The following is an 18,652-nucleotide window of genomic DNA, read 5'->3' on the forward strand; positions in this document are numbered from 1 at the left end:
AGGGCCAATCGCGTGTGAAACTTCCTGCGAAATCCAGGAATACAAGTACCCGACTCGAATAGAGCCCTTTCTCGTGTAAAACTTCCCAAGTAAAACACGCGCAGGGACTTCCATGAATCGCACGCGTGCGCCTGTTTTTTCATGCTTGCGCCAAGATTTTCGGCACAAGTTTGTTCCATGAATCGGCCCCTAAGTCTTAACCGCCTGCCATAGCTACCCTGATTGGTCTGGCTTGTCTGGAGGTTACCCTGTTCCAAGAAACTAGGCTGGCCTTCTGAACCTCTGCCCCTCCAGATCGAAGTTCAGAAAATCCTTCTTAACAAATTGGTGTACAGCGGTGGGATAGGACTGAAGGTATCCAGTGTTGCACACGAGTGAATGTATAACTTTTTAAAGGCCATAGTCCTAGCTAACAGTATGGAAACAAGTACCTTCTTAACTTTAAATGCTTCTAGATCCGACACATTAAGAAAGATGTGTGCTGAGAGAGGTGTCTCCTCTCAAGGCACAAAAGTAGAAATGATCCAGAGAATCATGGACTGGCAAGAAGCTCAGCTTAGATCTATAGCTTCTGAGGACAGTGCAGAAGGAGGTGGGGCTGCTCTCACTGGTAGAACTGACGGTTCTGCCGCTGCTTTGATCCACAGCAACCATGAGGACATGGAGGATGTAATGTCGAATGTTTCTTCTGCCAGTGCTGATGAGGAGGCCATACTTGAATTCAAGAAGCAAGAACTGCTGTTTAGGCAGAAGGAGCTTGAGTTCAATATGGCCAAACTAAAGATAGAGCAGGCAGAAAAACAAAGACCGGGATCACCAGTTGGAACTGGCCAAGCTTCAAGTTGCCAATGGATCCAAGGGTCCTGGACATGGGTCTGGGGCCTCATCTCATCCAAGGTTTCCAAAAGATCTACTCAGTGTGTATGAGGAAATGATTGACATTATGGACTGGCTGAATACATTTGAGTATGTATGTGAAGTTCAACAAGTTGACAATGCTGATGAAATTGCCTGGTTACTTAGCAGACCGCACCATTCTGGCTGCAGTGCCATTATGGAAATGTCAAAAGCTGAGAGCAGATTTTGCAATGTTGAAGCAGACTCTCATCTTAAAGTTTGGAAAGACTCCTGCCCAATACTTAAAAAGATTCAGAGAGTACAAGAAGAAAGAAGGTGGTACTTGGTTATCTTATGTAACCAAATCCTTAAAAGACCTGACTGGCTGGGTTGAAGGTTATAAGGTTTCTACCTTTGAAGGCATGATAAGTCTCGTCTTGTTGGAACATATTTTTGCATCTTCTTCCCCTGATCTTAAGCAGCATTTGGCAGATTCAAAGGGGATAGATCCTAAGAAGCTAGCCATTGCAGCAGATTTATGGGTGTCACATCGAGTGTCCCATAAGGACAAGACTCATCCTGGTAAGCAGGAGGAAGGGAAAAAGTCCAAAGATAAGGAGGGTGGGGAAACTGATAAATCTTCTTCCCAAAAAGGCCACAAAAAAAACATAAGGGTAAGACACAAGAGAATTCACAGGGTAGTGGTCAGCCTCCAAAACAGAACTCTGGTTATAGTAAGCCTCCCTATGTAAACAGACCCAATGGATCTTGTTTTGCTTGTGGAGCAACTGACCACGGGAGATCCCCGATGTAAGGTCAAAACTTTGGGGGTCCACTCTGCTAATCTGGCCTTCTCCTCCTACGAGGAAGAAGAGATTACAGGAGCATCCTTAACCTCAGACTCCTTCCCCAGTGGGATAGAAGCTGAGGTAGGTTTAGTTTCCCTGGGTTCCTGGGAGCCTAAAGTCTCAGTCTTATGCTAGGATTCCAGATAACACCAAGCACTACTTTTAAGACAGTGTGCTGATCAATGGAGTAGATACTCCAGCTCTTAGGGATAGTGGGTGCAGTCGCACTGTAGTGGATTCTACCTTGGTAGACCCAGAGGAAGTTGCCAGAGCTACTGTGATGCCCACTAAGTTGGCTGATGGTCCACCTCTCATGTTCCCAGTATTACCTGTAAATCCTACTATCAATGGTACAGCAGTCAGGATTCCAGTGAGCATTCAGAGGAGTGTCCCAGGAAAGGTCTTGTTTGGCAATGATCTCAGAGCTTTAGGGCTTGTGGGAGACACTGCTGACAGACCCTGCCCAAGGTCTCAAACAAGGGCAGCACTGGCCAAGACCAATGGCCTGCCCCAGCCAAAGGAGAAACCCAAGGCTAAAGGAGTCAGAAAATCCAAAAGAGGGAAAGAAAATATTCCCCCTAACTCACCTACCACTGAGGTGGAGGTAGTTGGTCAATCACCAGGACCTGACGAGGAGGTGGTGATGCCTGAAGTAATTGACCCCCATTACCATCCTGAACAAAAAGACTTGCTAGTGGAAGGTGGTCCTGGCAGGGAAGAATTCAGTAAAGGCCAACGTGAGTGCCCATCTCTGGAAGGCCTAAGGAGACAGGCCTGCTCCCAGCTTGAGGGTGAACCTCCTGGGAAGCATTGGATTTATTGGGAAGGTGGGCTCCTGTATAGTGAGCCTACAGAGTCTACAGAAGGAGACCATAGGAGGTTAGTAGTTCCCCTTGCTGTAAGGCCCTTCCTCCTGTAGCTGGCGCATGAAGTGCCCCTTGCTGGTCACCTTGGTATTAAGAGGACCAAGCAAAGGTTATCCATGCACTTCTACTGGCCCAAGAAGGGGTGCAAGTAGAAAGTCACTGCAGGAGTTGTGCCTCCTGTCAGTTATCTGGTAAGAGTGGCTCAACAATCCAAGCTCCATTGGTACCACTCCCAGTTGTGGGAGTACCATTTGAGAGGATAGGGATCGACATTGTTGGTCCCCTTGACCTCCAAACATCCTCAGGCAATAGGTTTATTCTGGTACTGGTTGACCATGCCACCAGGTATCCTGAGGTCATCCCATTGAAAACTGTGACTGCCAAGTCAGTTGCAAAAGCTTTACTTAGCATCTTTACTAGGGTTGGCTTCCCTAAAGAAGTTGTGTCTGACAGAGGCAGCAACTTTATGTCAAAGTATATGCACGCTATGTGGAAGGAATGTGGGGTCACCTATACATTTTCTTCTGCATACCACCCCCAGACCAATGGTCTGGTGGAAATGTTTAACGGGACCTTGAAACGTATGATTGGGGCTCTGGAAGAACCTCAAAGAAGAAAATGGGATCTTCTTTTACCATGCTTACTGTTTGCCTACCGAGAGGTACCACAAGAGGGTGTTGGCTTCAGCCCCTTTGAACTTCTATTTGGTCACCCTGTACGGGGACCCTTAGCCATAGTCCAGGAGAGATGGGAGATGCCCACTCCCCCCCATTACTACCAACGTAGTAGACTATGGGGGTCATTACGACCCAGGCGGTAAGTACGCCAACTTTACCACCATGGTGTAAACTATGTTTACACCATGGTGGATGGCGGATTTACCGCCACATTCCAAGGTGAGTGGGGCGGTAAATTCCCATTTTACCCTTCCCCATTCCCATTTTTGCCCCATAGGGCATAATGGGAGTGGGGAAGGCGCTAATTATGCCACCGTAAATTACGGTGGCGTAATTAGCACCAAGGCGGTTTAGCGCCATGGATTTTAACGGCTGCTAAAAGCAGCCGTTAAAATCGGAATCAGGCGTTAAGGGTTAACGACGGCGTTAACCCTTAACGCCTGAGTTGTAATGAGGCCCTATGTGTTAGGGCTCAGAAAAAGAATGGTACTCCTGATGGGTCTGGCTAGTGACAAGTTGAAGGCAGGACAAGCTCTGGTGAAACATTGGTATGACCAGAAACCTTCCCTCATCAACTTCACACCTGGTCAGAAAGTCGTGATCATGAATCCCATAAGGCCTAGAGCTTTATAGGATAAATGGTCAGGCCCTTACACAGTGGTGGAGTCACTGGGTGAGGTCAACTATTTAGTGGACCTTTGAAGGCCTGGACAGGCCCCAAAAGTGTTCCATGTAAATAGGCTGAAGGCTTTCATCCCAAGAGTTGAAATCACAGCACTGCTATTGGCTTCCGATGTTGAAGAAGAGGAGTCTGAACCTCTTCCTGCCCTATTCCAAAGCAGACCTTCGGCTAGCTCCATTGAGGGTGTCCGAGTGGCCCCTCACCTGACTTCTGATCAGCAGGCTGAGGTGAAAATTTTGCTTAGGCAATTTTCCCCCCTGTTTTCACAGTCCCCTGGTTTGACACCTTGGTGCAAACATAACATAGACACATGAGACAGTGTACCTACCAAAAGTAGGGGATACAGAATGTCAGACAAAGTAAGGTCTTACATTAAGACAGAGGTAGAGGGCGCTAGAGAGCCACCCAAGATGGCCGCTTCCTGAGAGAGCTCCGTGGGGCTCTAATAAATCCTGTGACATCGAGGCTCCTGTGATGGCTGGATAAACCTAACCTTCAGCTGTGTGCATCCACAAAGTACTGCTGATAATTTTGAGACAAACCTCGTCTCAAACACGCGACCACAGCCCGAGATACTCGCCCTTGGATCCGGGGCCTGCTGGCCGACAGACTACGAGGGAGGAGCCCCCTGCGCGATCGCGCTGCTGGACGAGGCAGACACTCGGCAAGAATAAAATCAGCCGGAACGGGCACTGTTCCGCTCAAGAAGGTGGGAGGACGTGTGTGGGCTTGCACCCGAGAAACGAGGTGGTCTCTGTCCCTGCAGCGGCCCGGTGCGAGAGTGGTGAGGTGGCGGATCGGGGTGCCGGAATCCCATGACAACCCAGGTAGGAGCGGACTGCTGTACGGGCGTTCAGCGGCGCGGCCGCTGGGTGGGTCCGCCCCGAGCGGGACTCCTCCGCGCTCGGCCGTGGAGTCGAGTCACCCTAACAAGGAGACGCCAGGGCGTGGGAGCAGTCCCTCGCGTGGTCTCCGGGAGGGGTCACGCTCGCTGCCTTGGGGCTCCCTTTGTCGCACAATAACAAGCAGGGCACCCCCCGAGCCATCGGGCCCCAAGCCTCGGACGTGGCGGAGCCCGTGCGAGTACCGCTAGCAGCTGCCTGCGTTGTGGCGCGCACCGCGCTCACAGCGTGGGGGAGAGACCCGCGCTCAAGGCCTCCTCCCAGCGACCTGGTCTACAACGCTCAGTCCGGCGGGGCCACCCCCAGAGCCCATCAGTCCCGACGCGGATACGGCGAGACCCGTCCGGACCAGCTGGCGACTGGGGACCAAACATACACCAACGGCATCAATCCTGGGAGTACTGAGCATCAGCTAAACCTGAAGTTGACGTGCTTTGACCGCGGGGGCCCGGCGCCCTGATCTAAGTCGCACAAACTCAACGTACACACTGCTCCGGTGACCGGGCCGTGTGCGGTTGCCCACCGGCGCGACTGGCACAGAAGAGATCATTAGGTTCGGCCACAGTGCCTACCAAAGACATACGTGACTCTCCGAATCTATCACAGTCACACTGTTGTGAGCGCACCAGCGCGCCTTGCATGTCCCGTGCTTGCTGCGTAGGCCTCGATACTACGCCCTACATGCAGAGCACCCTCTGCATCAACCACTAAATAAATCACACTAACCTCCACCAAAAAGAACACAGCGTCACGGACGTCTGGGTCTGACCAGGTGCAGCTACTGACTAAAATAAACAAAACTTGGATTGGTTCCACGGACATTCCCCCAGGCAACCATGGGAAAAGTGGATAAGACCCAGAAGAAATTGAGGCCAGCTCACTGAATAAACCCACGACCAGCAGCAGACCCGGCTCCCCTGCACCTGACACGATACCAACGGAAGACCAGACCCCACATTTAGACATAAGAGAGATTCTGATGGACCTGAAAGCTGGCATCAGCGGCCTGGGGTGCAAATTAGACACCCTATCGACGAAGGTAGATCAGCTTCAGCACAGGCTCGATAAGCAAGCTGATAGACTCGACAATGTCGGGCAGCGTGTATCCGACCTGGATGATGGGACAGCGGCACTGACCTCCTGTGTCTCCACGCTTGAAACCCAGATGAAAGTAGTATGCGCTAAAAATGAGGATTTGGAGGGCCGCTCCCATAGGAACAACATTGGGATTATAGGAGTAAGGGAGCAACAAATCCCAGGTAAAATGGAGGACTTTGTGGAACAGATATGCATAGCACTTTTTGCAAAAGAAATACTGTCCCAGCTATTTGTGGTAGAAAGAGGGCACAGAATCCCGAACACCAGACCAGCACCTGGCGCATACCCTCGACCGATAATGGCAAGGCTATTAAATTACAAAGATCGTGATGCGATGCTCAGGGCAGCCAGAGACAAAGGCAAACTTCAATACAATGGCGACTCCATTCAGCTCTTCCCAGATTTTTCACAGGCAGTGCAAACGCAGACGAGATCATTCACAACAGTCAAGCGGCGCCCGCAGGATAATCATATCCTTTATTCCATGTTGTACCCAGCGAAACTTTGTATTCAACATGAAGGGAAGGCGACATTTTTCAATACCCCCGAGGAAGCCAGCGACTGTCTGGACCGAACTGGCTGCAGTCCCTGCGGGAACAACCCGAGACCTCATCGCGAAGATCGAGCGAGAAGAGACCCTCTGTAATCTACACCTCCAGTAATGGGCTGACGACATCAGCACGCCTCCACTCTTTCATGCTGACCATCGCAGGAACAAAATCCTGCTGCTAAAGGAGGCCTGGTACCTTTCTTGGTGGGCTACTAGCGCCCCTAGCGCAGCAATGTTTGCAACTCTGTTTTCTAAGGGGGGATTACTGTGGGCCAGTTGGGGGTTGCCCACCCTGGGGAGGGAATCAGGTCTGAAGCGACCGCTTTGCTCACCCCGCTCTCACTCCACAACAATCATGCCGCACATCCTTGATAGCCTGGAAGCCAAGCCCCTCAGCTACTCCAACAGTTCAGGTCAGCAGTTTCACTTTCATATCCTGACGTGCAAGAATCTACCCGGCTCTTGGAATGACAGCCGCAACATTTAGAATAGCCACTTGGAATATCCGTGGCGGCAATCAACCGGCAAAGAACAGGAAAATCTTCCAGCATCTCCGTAGACATAAGATTAACATCGCCATACTCCAAGAAACCCATCTCCTGCCAGCATCAGAGTTGCAGTGGGCCAAATCCTGGGGATGCCATAGGTACTACTCATCGTATTCGTCCTTTGCCAGAGGTGTCGAAATTCTGATTGACAGATGGTCAAACTTCAGCTTCATCGAATCGCAGAAAGACACTGAGGGTAGGGCCCTGCTGGTAAGAGGAATAATTGCGGGAAGGGAGGTGGTGATTGTGAATTCCTACGCCCCTAACGACGACGGACCTGAGAGTTTCAACTGGGTGATGTCCCAACTTGGAAAGATCAACGCAGAAACAATCATATAGGGAGCCGATCTTAACACACCAATGGACCCTAAACTAGACAAGTCCCATAAAACTACTGGAAACCAGTCTAGAGCCAGTATTCAAGTTTGCGAGATATGTCAAGCATTTGACCTATCCGACACATGGCGACACTACAACCGTGATGCGAGAGACTTTACATTTTACTCGCCTGTTCACAACACCAGCTCCAGGATAGATTATATCATGGCATCCACCCACTGTCCGTTCACCTGGGGAATGAGTCAAATCCTGCCACGCACGCTCTCCGACCACTCAATGGTCACACTCGATGCCTCCCTGATAGGCGCAACAGTTACCGGTTTAAACTGGAGATTCAAGCCAGGCGCGCTTTCAGACGCTCCCTTCGCAGAAGAACTGCGTCAAGAAATAATATCCTTCATTGAGATAAATCAAGCCTCTGTCGATTCGACCAGCACAATCTGGGAAGCACTAAAGTGCTTTGTGCGAGGAATATGCCTAGCCAAAGAAAATGGCATATTGAAGCTGATCCGAAGGGAACTCTCCGACAGCGAACGCCGACTGAAGGCACTAGAACTGAGAGCCGTCTCAACTCCAAGCCCCAAAATCCAGGCAGAGCTGAAAGAGGAGCTTCAGAAGTTCAGGGAAACAGCCGAAAGGGAGCTAAAATTCCTTGGACGCAAGCACCAGATCTGACAATATGGGGAGGGTCAGAAGCCAGGAGCCCTGCTTGCCCGACTTTTATCAGTAGACAAAACCCCAACCCGGGTGGAATGTGTTAGGGATGCGCATGGGCAGCTAGTATATTCAGAAGAGGATATCGTCGAAGCATTCCGTGATTTTTACCAGGACCTTTACAGCTCTAGAGGCAACTCAGACTCTAAATCTCTGCAGGAATACCTAGACGACACTGAACTGTACTGGGTGGAGGCAGTCCTACGAGAACCACTGAACGCCCCGATAACGACAGAAGAAATACTGGAAGCAATAAAATCCCTCGCGAGCTCCAAAGCACCAGGTCCAGATGGACTTACTGGAGAGTTTTACAAGGCCTACGCAGTCATCCTTGCTCCTCTCTTGCAATGTGTATATGAAGAATCTATTGAGAGCGGATGCCTTCCCGATACACTACGGGAAGCCAATATAATAGTGATACATAAATCCGGCAAACCCGCTGATGAATGTGCATCCTACAGCCCAATTTCACTGATCAACCTGGACAATAAAATCCTCGCAAAAATTCTTGCATCCAGACTCCTCCCCCTGATGCCAGCACTAGTAATTGGTGATCAAGCCGGATTTATCCCAGGGCGCAGCACCACCTATGGTATCAAACGTCTGTTCGGCGTCATTGAGGCCCTAGATCCAACACATCAAGCAATAGCAGTGCTTCTCGACGCCAAGAAGGCATTTGACTCTGTGGAATGGCCATTCATGCTAGCGACGCTTAGACAAATGGGTTTCGGCAACTTCTTTATCAATTTAGTGTCTCTATTGTATAATGGACCTCGATCCTACGTCACACTGGGGAATACCAGATCCGCGGCCATATCACTAGACCGCGGAACGAGACAGGGATGCCCACTCTCTGCCCTGATCTTTTCCCTTATTATGGAACCCTTGGCCTCAAGACTGCGCGAATTCCAAATACACAGAGGCCTCAAATTAGGTCCCCACAAATTGTCTCCCTCTATGCTGACAATGTCATTTTATTTATCAGCAATCCCCAGGAGAACCTTAACCCGGTAATGCGGGATGTATTAAGGTTTGGGCAAATGTCGGGACTAAAAATTAACCACTCTAAATCTGTGATATTTCCCCTGACCCCTCATACAGTGGAATTTGCCGATGACCATGGTTTTAAATGGGAGAACTCAAGGGTACGCTACCTAGGTATATATATGTCACGAAACTATCACGAGATATACAAGGATAACTATGTATCAACGCTTACCTCTATTCAGGATCGAGTACACAGGTGGAAAACGCTCCCGCTAACGCTGTGGGGCAGGACCTCCCTAACGAAGATGGTTATCCTTCCCAAGCTTTTGTACCTGTTTACCAATATTCTGCTACTCCTCCCCAAATCCTTTCTCCTGAAAGTTAAAACTGCAGTCCTGGAACTGCTTTGGGCAGGTAAACCTACACGCGTGGCATACGACACCCTAGTTTTGCCAACATCGAAAGGAGGCCTTGCGCTCCCGGACATAGAAAAGTACTATTGGGCATCTCAGGCGCAGTTTTTAAGCTACTGGTACATGTCCCACTTCGTGCGCCCACATGTGCAGGTGGAACGAGCTCTGGCCTCACCCGACTTACTCAGTGACGTTATCATAAGCCAAATCCCAGTTCCATACAATACCTTAAACACGGTTCTGTCCACATACACAATCTGGAAAAAGATGGCTGCTAAGTACGGCGTGAGCATAAGATATTCCCCTTTGTTGCCGATCAGGTTCATTCCGGGCATCCCGCTCACGAATGAAAAAGTATTTTTGGTATGGGCCGACAAGATTAATATTCATTCCTTCGGCAATATTTTCCCGAGGGCACCTTCCTAACGCCACAAATGGCCAAAGAGAGGGGCGGAAACACCTCCCTAGACACCTTTCTCTACTTCAGATTGCGCCATACCCTCCAAAAAATGTTCCCCTCTTTTCCTAAACAACCCCCTACATGGGATTTGCTCCACAACACCATCCAGGCGGAGGGAGAGGGGAGGTTGGTCTCGTCGCTCTACAAATCCCTAGTGGCAGACACCGGGTTGCCTGCCGCTAAAACACAGCAAAAATGGGAATCTGCCCTTCAGGTGTCTATAGACGCTGAGGACTGGTCTTATATCTTACATCAAACCCAAAAAGTCGCAGTGAATACACGATATAAACTAATACACTTTAACTTTGTGCACCAAACATATTATACCCCTGTCAAGAAGCATCGACATCACTCAGAAGCATCAGCCCAATGCGAGCGATGTACAGCGGCACATGCCGACTTTTTCCACCTGGCCTGGGACTGTCCCGGAATTTAGTGTTTTTGGGTCTCAGTTCTGCAGATTGTCGCTGACATTATCGGTGAACAGGTTGCTCCGTTACCGTTGGCGGCCCTCCTTGGCCTCACAAAATACCTACATCCCACAAACTAGCGGCCCTCCTCCTGGTGTTGGCCCCTAGACTAATCGCTATGGCATGGAGCCAGGGCCCTCTACCTAAAATCGAAGACTGGAAAAAAGACATAAATTCACTCTCTACGTCCTGACAATAAGTTATAAGAACCCTACCATTACATGCTCGACCCCCTGACATCTGGGGGCCTTCTATTGCATATCTGCTAAATAGTTCAGCCCCTTCTGATACAGAGTACCTGAACTCGAAATACAATTGTGAGACTAAGTGACACTGTAGATTCATGACCTCATGTTAACTGGCACTTAACCAGGAATGTTTTGATATCTGTTGTTGTGGACACAGGTGGGGGCAGGCGGCTTTGCAGACGGACCCGTGGGCGGGAAGTGTTATGTTTCTTTTTCCTTTTACTCGGTTCCCTTCCTTTCCTCCCCTTTCTTCAGCTCGCCTTCTTCCTTCTTTCTTTTTCTCAGTGTTACCTCAGCACACCTTGATGGTGTCGTTTTTTGTTGCTACGAAAATCTCGAAAAATAAAGTTAAAAAAAAAAACATTAAGACAGAGGTCAACAAAATATTGGATCTTGGGGTGATTGAACCCTCTAGTAGTCCTTGGTCCAGCCCTGTGGCTTTGGTTCCAAAAGCAGGTACTTCCGAATTGAGGTTGTGTGTGATTGAGGTTGTGTGTGGATTACAGGGCTCTGAATGCTGTCACCAAGACAGATGCACACCCCTTGCCTAGAACAGATGAGCTGGTAGATACCTTGGGTGCCTCCAAGTACCTCAGCATGTTTGACCTCACTGCAGGCTATTGGCAAATAGCCCTTGCAGAACATGCCAAGGAGAAGACCGCTTTCTGAACTCCAGAAGGCCTTTACCAGTACAGAGTAATGCCCTTTGGGTTGAAGAATGCACCTGCCACTTTCCAGAGGCTTGTGAATCATGTGTTGAATGGGTTGGATGAATTCTGTCTTGCATATCTGGATGATATAGCAGTTTTCAGTGCCACCTGGGAAGACCATGTGAAACACCTTGGAATTGTGTTACAGGCTCTTCAGAAGGCCCACTTGACCATCAAGGCCAGTAAGTGCCAGATTGGATAAGGCTCAGTGGTTTACTTTGGACATGAAGTAGGTGGAGGGAGGATACAGCCTCTACCCAGTAAAGTACAAGCAGTACAAGACTGGCCTACCCCCACTACACAGACCCACGTGAGAGCCTTCTTAGGGCTCACTGGGTACCACAGAAATTCCATGGCAGACTATGGTACCATAGCTGCCCCTCTGACTGCTCTCACTACTCCAAAGAAACCCAAGAAAGTAACTTGGACTGAAAAGTGTGAGAAGGCCTTCAATGGCTTAAAAGACTCCTTGTGCCAGGCCCCTGTCCTCAGGGCCCCTGATTACCAAATACATTTTATTGTGCAGACAGATGCCTCTGACACTGGGATAGGAGCTGTACTATCACAGGTAGAGGAGAAGGGTAAGGAACACCCTATTGGCTTCATTAGTTGCCAGCTTAAGGACAGAGCTCAGATGGTCCACAGTAGAGAAAGAATGTTTCTCTGCTGTGTGGGCCCTACGGAAGCTGAGGCCCTACCTCTATGGGACCCACTTCACTGTGCAGACTGACCATAAGCCCTTAAAGTGGCTAATGAACATGAAGGGGGAGAATCCAAAGTTGCTTAGGTGGTCCATAAGTCTACAAGGCTTTGACTTCACTATTGAGCATAGGCCAGGTGTCCAACATGGCAATGCTGATGGGTTGTCCAGAATGTTTAACCGACCTGAACAAGAAACTCATCCAGGGGTGGATTAGTTCCCCCTGTCCTTAGTCTGGGAAGGGCGAGTGTTGGGAAAGATTTCATATTTAAATGTAATTTTCCCTCCATGTGTCAACCCCCAAACTTGTTGCTGCCGTTTTACACCCTGAACTAAAACTTTGCCAGAGCCCTCAGCTGCACTCCTCTGGGCTTTCGCTCACTTTTAATGGGGAAACTGACATGCCCTTAAGACAGTCCGTACTGGGAGACTTGATTTCCCTTAGTGCTTTCCTCATGTTGCAACTTTTGTGCAACATGTAACAAGTGTAAAATGTAACTTACCTTACAGTACACTTGGGTCTCTAATCTTTCCAAAGGCCATAGAAACTCTTGCTGCACTTTTTATGAACTGTGCAGATGTGTTGCGGACAGGACTGGTGGCAGCTATTGTTTTTCTTATGTTTTTGAACCCTTTCTTGCCATGTTAACCGCGCTTACTGCGTTTGGCACAAATAGGTGGCCTGGCTCCAAAATGGCCATGCCACGAGGTTCTTTTTCCTGTCTTTTGGCCATCTTGCCCCTTCACCTTCCCCAGGTCGAGTCGACCTGGGTCCGTCCTTATTTGGTCATGCACTTTCCCGCGAATCCCAATGCTTTTGTGGGCTTCTGCATGCCTTGTGTGTGTGCCTCCAGGATGTGGGCTGGGATGTCTATTCCCAATACACATCCTGGGTGCCAAAGAGTCTGGAGTGTCCTGAATGCCTGGGACCACTGTGGTCCATGATTGGTCCACGTATGGAGTGAGTGTTTGTGAGCAGATCTCCCATTGGGTCCTCTCTGTTTTGGCACAAAGGGAACTTTGGATAAGAGGAGGCTGAAAACACCACTACCATGTCGATCTCCTGAGTTCACACCGAACAAAGGATAAGGAGCCAAGTATCCTGCAACAAGAAGCTGAGTCAAGGAACCGCTGGTGACCCGCTGGAAGGGTTGCCACCCTGAGCTCGCTGTCGTCCTGTGGGACCCCTCTGCATCTGATCGTCCTAGAAGGTCTGCAAAGGCGCTTCGACCCATTCGAATAGTGGGATCAACTATTCTCGGCACCTTCTTCAAACCCTGCAAGTAAGCCTCTTCGGAGGTGTCCCTGTGCCAACCAGTGGGCTGACCAGCTTACACGGGACATTTGCTCTGTCACCGCCGCGGTTTCAAGGAAGCCCTCGAAACTTGGTATACTGCTTGCTCTGTGTCCATGGCACCCTCACATCGAATTTCGTACACTTGGCATTCCCAGGTCTGAAGTGAGACGAGTGCGCCTGGACCAGAGTAAACGCAGTCACCGTGTTGCCCTGCTGTGGCAACGACCTGTGCAAGTTCGCTGCATGTGTGACCCCCTTGTCCCTGAAGCCTGCTGCAGTGGAACTGGGCCGATTCCTCCACCCGGAACGGAGAAATCACCACTGTCCCGTTTGGCAATCCCCGCTGTATCTCGGAAACTACACGGTGTTGAGACGTCCGGATTGTTGCAGTTGAACCTGCCAGCGAAGTGGATTGTACTGGCGAAGCGCGGGTCTGCCTGCGTCGGGGACCGGTGAGTAGTTCCTTACCCCAACCGGTGGCCCCTAGCGCAGGAGCCCATTTTTATGCACAAAGTGGCCCCTGGGGCCCCTTTCCTTTCCACAGCTATTGCGAAATAGCGACTCCATCCCGCACCCTCAAACTGCCTCTGCCCTCCAGTGGAGGTCTTGCTTGAATAGTGGGAACTTGTTCGTCATCGCCTTATCCACCTTCCTGAGCTGCTAGAAACCCTTGAAGAGACCCTATTCTGTCCATTGGCACCAGCACGTGCAGGTACTATTGAGCATAAGGCTCCTCTCTTAGTAGGGTTTAGACTGCCTTTTAGTTAGGTGTATTTTTGATGTTGAACTGGGTCTAAAGATTACTTGCACTGCCTGTTTTCCTCCCCATCTAGGTAGTCTACATATTCCGTGCTTTTAACTCCTTAGACCCCACGGTCTTGTATATATCTTGTATTGATTGTGATGTGTTGGTTTACTTTAGTATTAATGTGATTCTTTGCTATGGTCTAGGTTACAAATGCCTTGTAATAAATGTGTCTATATTTTTAATATAACACCTGTATGGAGTAATTTGTAAGTGCCCTTGCTTTGTGTTCTCATTGAGGTCTTTCAGTGACCCTCACCCCTCTTGAGACTTAGTCTTGACCGCCTGCCATAGCTACCCTGATTGGTCTGGCTTGTCCGGAGGTTACCCTGTTCCAAGAAACTAGGCTGGCCTTCTGAACCTCTGCCCCTCCAGGTCAGAGTTCAGAAATCCTTCTTAACACTTCTGCTTTTTCTTTTCCTCTCCCATGGAACTTCTCCCCTGCCCTCTTCCCGGCTTGCACGATTTGAATGACACAAGGCCTAGTAAGATTGTTGTTTTTGTCCTCCGTTTGCTTCCCCATCTTCTTGTCGCGCCTAGAAACACTTGTGTTATAAATGCCATATATCATATGGCTAAAATGCTTTTGTTGATGACTGAGAAGATACTGTATATTTGGGTAGTATCCCCACGGCAAACTGTCCCAATGAAAGCCCCAGAGGGGTGGTTAGTTTTATGATAGACGTGGCGTCTCCGCTGCCTAAAGTATCCCACGAAGGGACGTTATTGAACTACTGTGAGTGCACCATTCCACTGTTCTTTGAAATTTATGACACTAGCCCGCTTCAAGGTGAAGTTTGATATTTTGTTCTCTGGGACCCATCTGCAGAGATGTTACTAGGGTGCATAATGTAAAAAGGTGTAGACTCCATGACTTTCCCTCTATACACTCGTGGCCTCTAGAGAGCTGGCGTCCACCCAACTGTTGAATTTCAGAGGCCACCCCCGCCATTTCACCTGATATTGTTTCCTAGTGCCTTGTCCTTTACTAGTTATGAATTTTTCTTTTCTATAAACTCTTGGTTGGTCTTTGTTGACTTTTTGGATCTTTCCCTAAGTAATCTATTAATCTGGATATATAAAGACCTTCCCAGAGAGCCACTCCATCTATGATAAAGATCTCATCGCTGTAGTTATGCTCATACCCCTTTGTAAAGACTGCCTTGAGTTTCGAAATCCACACATGATCACCTTTGTTAAGGGGAGTTAGTGTCTCAATTTCAAAAAGTCTTTTGGCATACAGGTTTTACCAGACCTTCAAGGAATTCTGGGGTGTTACAGCTATGGGGTAGTTTTAATAGATCTATAATGTGTGTTCTACACATATATAAAAGCACTTAACCAGTCCACATATCTATGGTTGTTTTGAACTGTGAAGAAATGCACTATCAAGGTTTTAAATGTCTGTATAAAACATTCTACACTAGAGGCCTTAACTTCACAGTGTGTTATGAAATGGTGCACCCCATGTTTTAGAAGGATCTGTAGCAGTTCATTTAGAAACGCCTTAACAGAATCTGTCTGTAATTTAGCGGCTACTAGCTCACTGTTAAATATGCATTTAAAAGCCGTCGCTACACTGTGTCCTGTCTGGTCTTTTAAAGCATCAACATAGGCATATTTCGATAAGACATCAATGATGGCTGCAATATATAGGAAGCCATCATTGTCTCCCTGGAACTGGCTCAGATCCATAAGATCAGACTTCCATTGTTGCTCGATATCAGATACTATGGTCGTCATTTAAAATGTTTATGGACCGGCTTGTGTAGCGCGCATGACTCCGGATCCAAAACCCACTTCTTGACAGTGCTCCTTGACACGTTCTCACCATCAGTTCTCAGTTTATTACACAAGCCCTTAACTCCTCCATTAGGAACAAACTACTTACCTGTAACTTCTGTTCTCCAGCATGGGGTCTGGCATAGGTTCACAGGCTCATCAATATTACACGCGGTCAGGCTTGGAATCTTCGGTTAAAAAAAGAAAAAAGTGGTTAAGCTTTTGCCTGAAAACTGCATTTTACTCTATAACCAATCACTGTCCTTTGGGTCATACTGCCCCCATCCAATGACCCTAGTCTCCCTAAGCTCCACCCCTAGTGACCTACTTCAGATTTGGTAGAGCATGTTAAGTGGCAGTAGGAACCAAGAAGAGCCACAGAGGGGAAGCAGGGATGGTTTGCATGTCAATCCATACCAGAACCATGCTGGAAAACAGGAGATAGTCAAGTAACTTGTTCCTTCTCTGGCATGGGGTCTGACATGGATTCTCATAAATACGATTATAAAGCAGAACATATACACAACCATGGGAACATATACACAAGCATTGGAGGTGATAAGGCTCAATAGACGCAATACAATTACCCCTGGAACGGACTCACCTCAAGCAAAAAGGTTGCGTAGCAACCGTTGGCTGACCAGGGACTCCTCCTGCCCTCTCGACGAAGTAGAATTTTATGAAGGTGTGCATGAACCTCCACGTAGCAGCCCTGCAGATGTCAAGCAGGAGCATACCAGAGAGAAATGCTGTCATCGCTGAAATGCCTCTGGTGGAATGGGGATTTCGGCTGACCTGGAAGAGGTTTGTTGGCCAGACGACAGTGCATGAAGCAGCCCGCGAGCCACCTGGAGATGGAAGACTTAGACAAGGCCTTCCTGTGAGTCACAGGTCCAAAATTGACTAACAGTTGCGAAGTATTCTGGAAATCCTTTGTGCGTGCCATATAAAACTTCAAGGCATAAGCAACATCCAGCGAATTCAATGCCCTCTCAGCGAGCGATGAAGGAATCAGGAAGAAAACTAGTAGAACCAAAGGCTCCTTGAGATGGAATTCAGAAGGAACCTTTGGCAAAACAAAAGGTAGGCGGGCTCCGTAGCACCACCCTTGTGGCATAGATAGACAAATACGGTTGCTTGCAGGAAATCTCCCCGTCCGCCTGGCCGAGGTGATGGCCACTAGGAAAGCTAGGAAAGCAGTCTTCCATGAGAGGAACTTCAGCGGGGCCAGATGCAAAGGTTTTAAAGGAAGCCCCATCGGCTTAGTCAGCACAACATTCAGCTCCCAAGCCGGAGCCTTCACTGGCGGAAAAGTCTTGAAGAAGACCAACTTGACGAGCCTGTGTGACCACAGTCAGGGCTTGTCCCATGTCTGTGTATACCTGGATATGGGCGACAGGTGTACCTTGAATAGAGGTGTGAGCCAGACCAGCCTTGGCCAGAGAAAGCAAGTATGGAAGGAGCTGTGATCTTCTCAGTCCTGCACCACACTCTGAATCACTTACATTTGTGGCCATAGCAAGACAGTGTTGATGAAGCCCTGGCCCTATCCAGGATTTTCTTGCGTTCCAGTGGCAGAGCGTCATGTCCAAACTCTAGAGCTGCAGGAGCCAGGCCATTAGGCTCAGCAACGCTGAGTCGTAAAGCAGCATCAATCCGCACTCTGGCGAGGAGAGATGGAAGTGGAGGCAGCCAGATTGACGGTGCCACTGACAGACTGAATACCAGATCTGCCGTGGCCATGCTGGAACGATGAGGATCATCCTGCAATGGCAACGTCCGAGTGCGTTAATCACACGTAGCAGGAGTGGGATTGGAGCGTAGGCATACAGGGGAAGCCACCCCCCCATTGCAACAAGAAAGTATCTCCCAGGCCCCGGTTGAGGGAACATGCTGGCACTTGGAGTTGGACGCCGTCACGAAGAGGTCGATCTGGGTTTGACCCAACTTGCTGAAGACACTGGATACTTGCGCTTCCTGAAGCTCCAATTCACGGCAGGAACGCAGTTGCCTGCTGAGCGAGTAAGCAATGGCGTTCTTTGCCAGGTGAAAAGGGACGAGGAACATGTCCTGAAGAATGGCCCAGTTCCACCGGTACTGGGCCTCCCAGGAAATCGCGGTAGAGCACGTCCCTCCTTGCTTACATATGTAGAACATTGTGGTGTTGTCTGTGAAGATGCGCACCAACTTTCCCTTCAGCTGAGGTAGTAACGACGTGCAGGCCCAGAAGACAGCGCAGAGTTCCAGGACATTGATGTGGAGGTCCTCCTCCTCCAGGACCCAGAGTCCCCTGGCATAGGACTGTCCAGTGTGGGCCCCCAAAGCTTCCAGGGAGGAGTCAGTGGTGACCGTGGCTTTGAAAGGAGGTATCTGGAAAGGAGCCCCTTTCGTGAGATGTGGATGTATTCCCCACCATCGAAGAGCTTGTCAGAATTACTGGATGAGGATGACCTTGTCCGTCCAAGTGCCCATCATCTGCAGCCACCGAGCATCCAGGAACTCTTCAAGAGGCCTCATCTGGAGCCTGCAGAATGGGACGAGATGAATGCAGGAGGATATCGTGCCTAACAAAGACTTAATGGCTCGTACTGTTGCATTCTGCACCGATGGCAGGCACTGCACCTTCCCCAGGATGGCCACCACCCTCTCCTCTGAGGGAGTCACCAAGCATGAGACTGTTGCGGCAGACACCCAGCAACAGAGTGTTGTATGATGGCTC

The sequence above is a fragment of the Ambystoma mexicanum genome, chromosome 2q (assembly GCF_040938575.1).
Source record: "Ambystoma mexicanum isolate Mex_15411 chromosome 2q, UKY_AmexF1_1, whole genome shotgun sequence".
NCBI lineage: Eukaryota > Metazoa > Chordata > Amphibia > Caudata > Ambystomatidae > Ambystoma > Ambystoma mexicanum.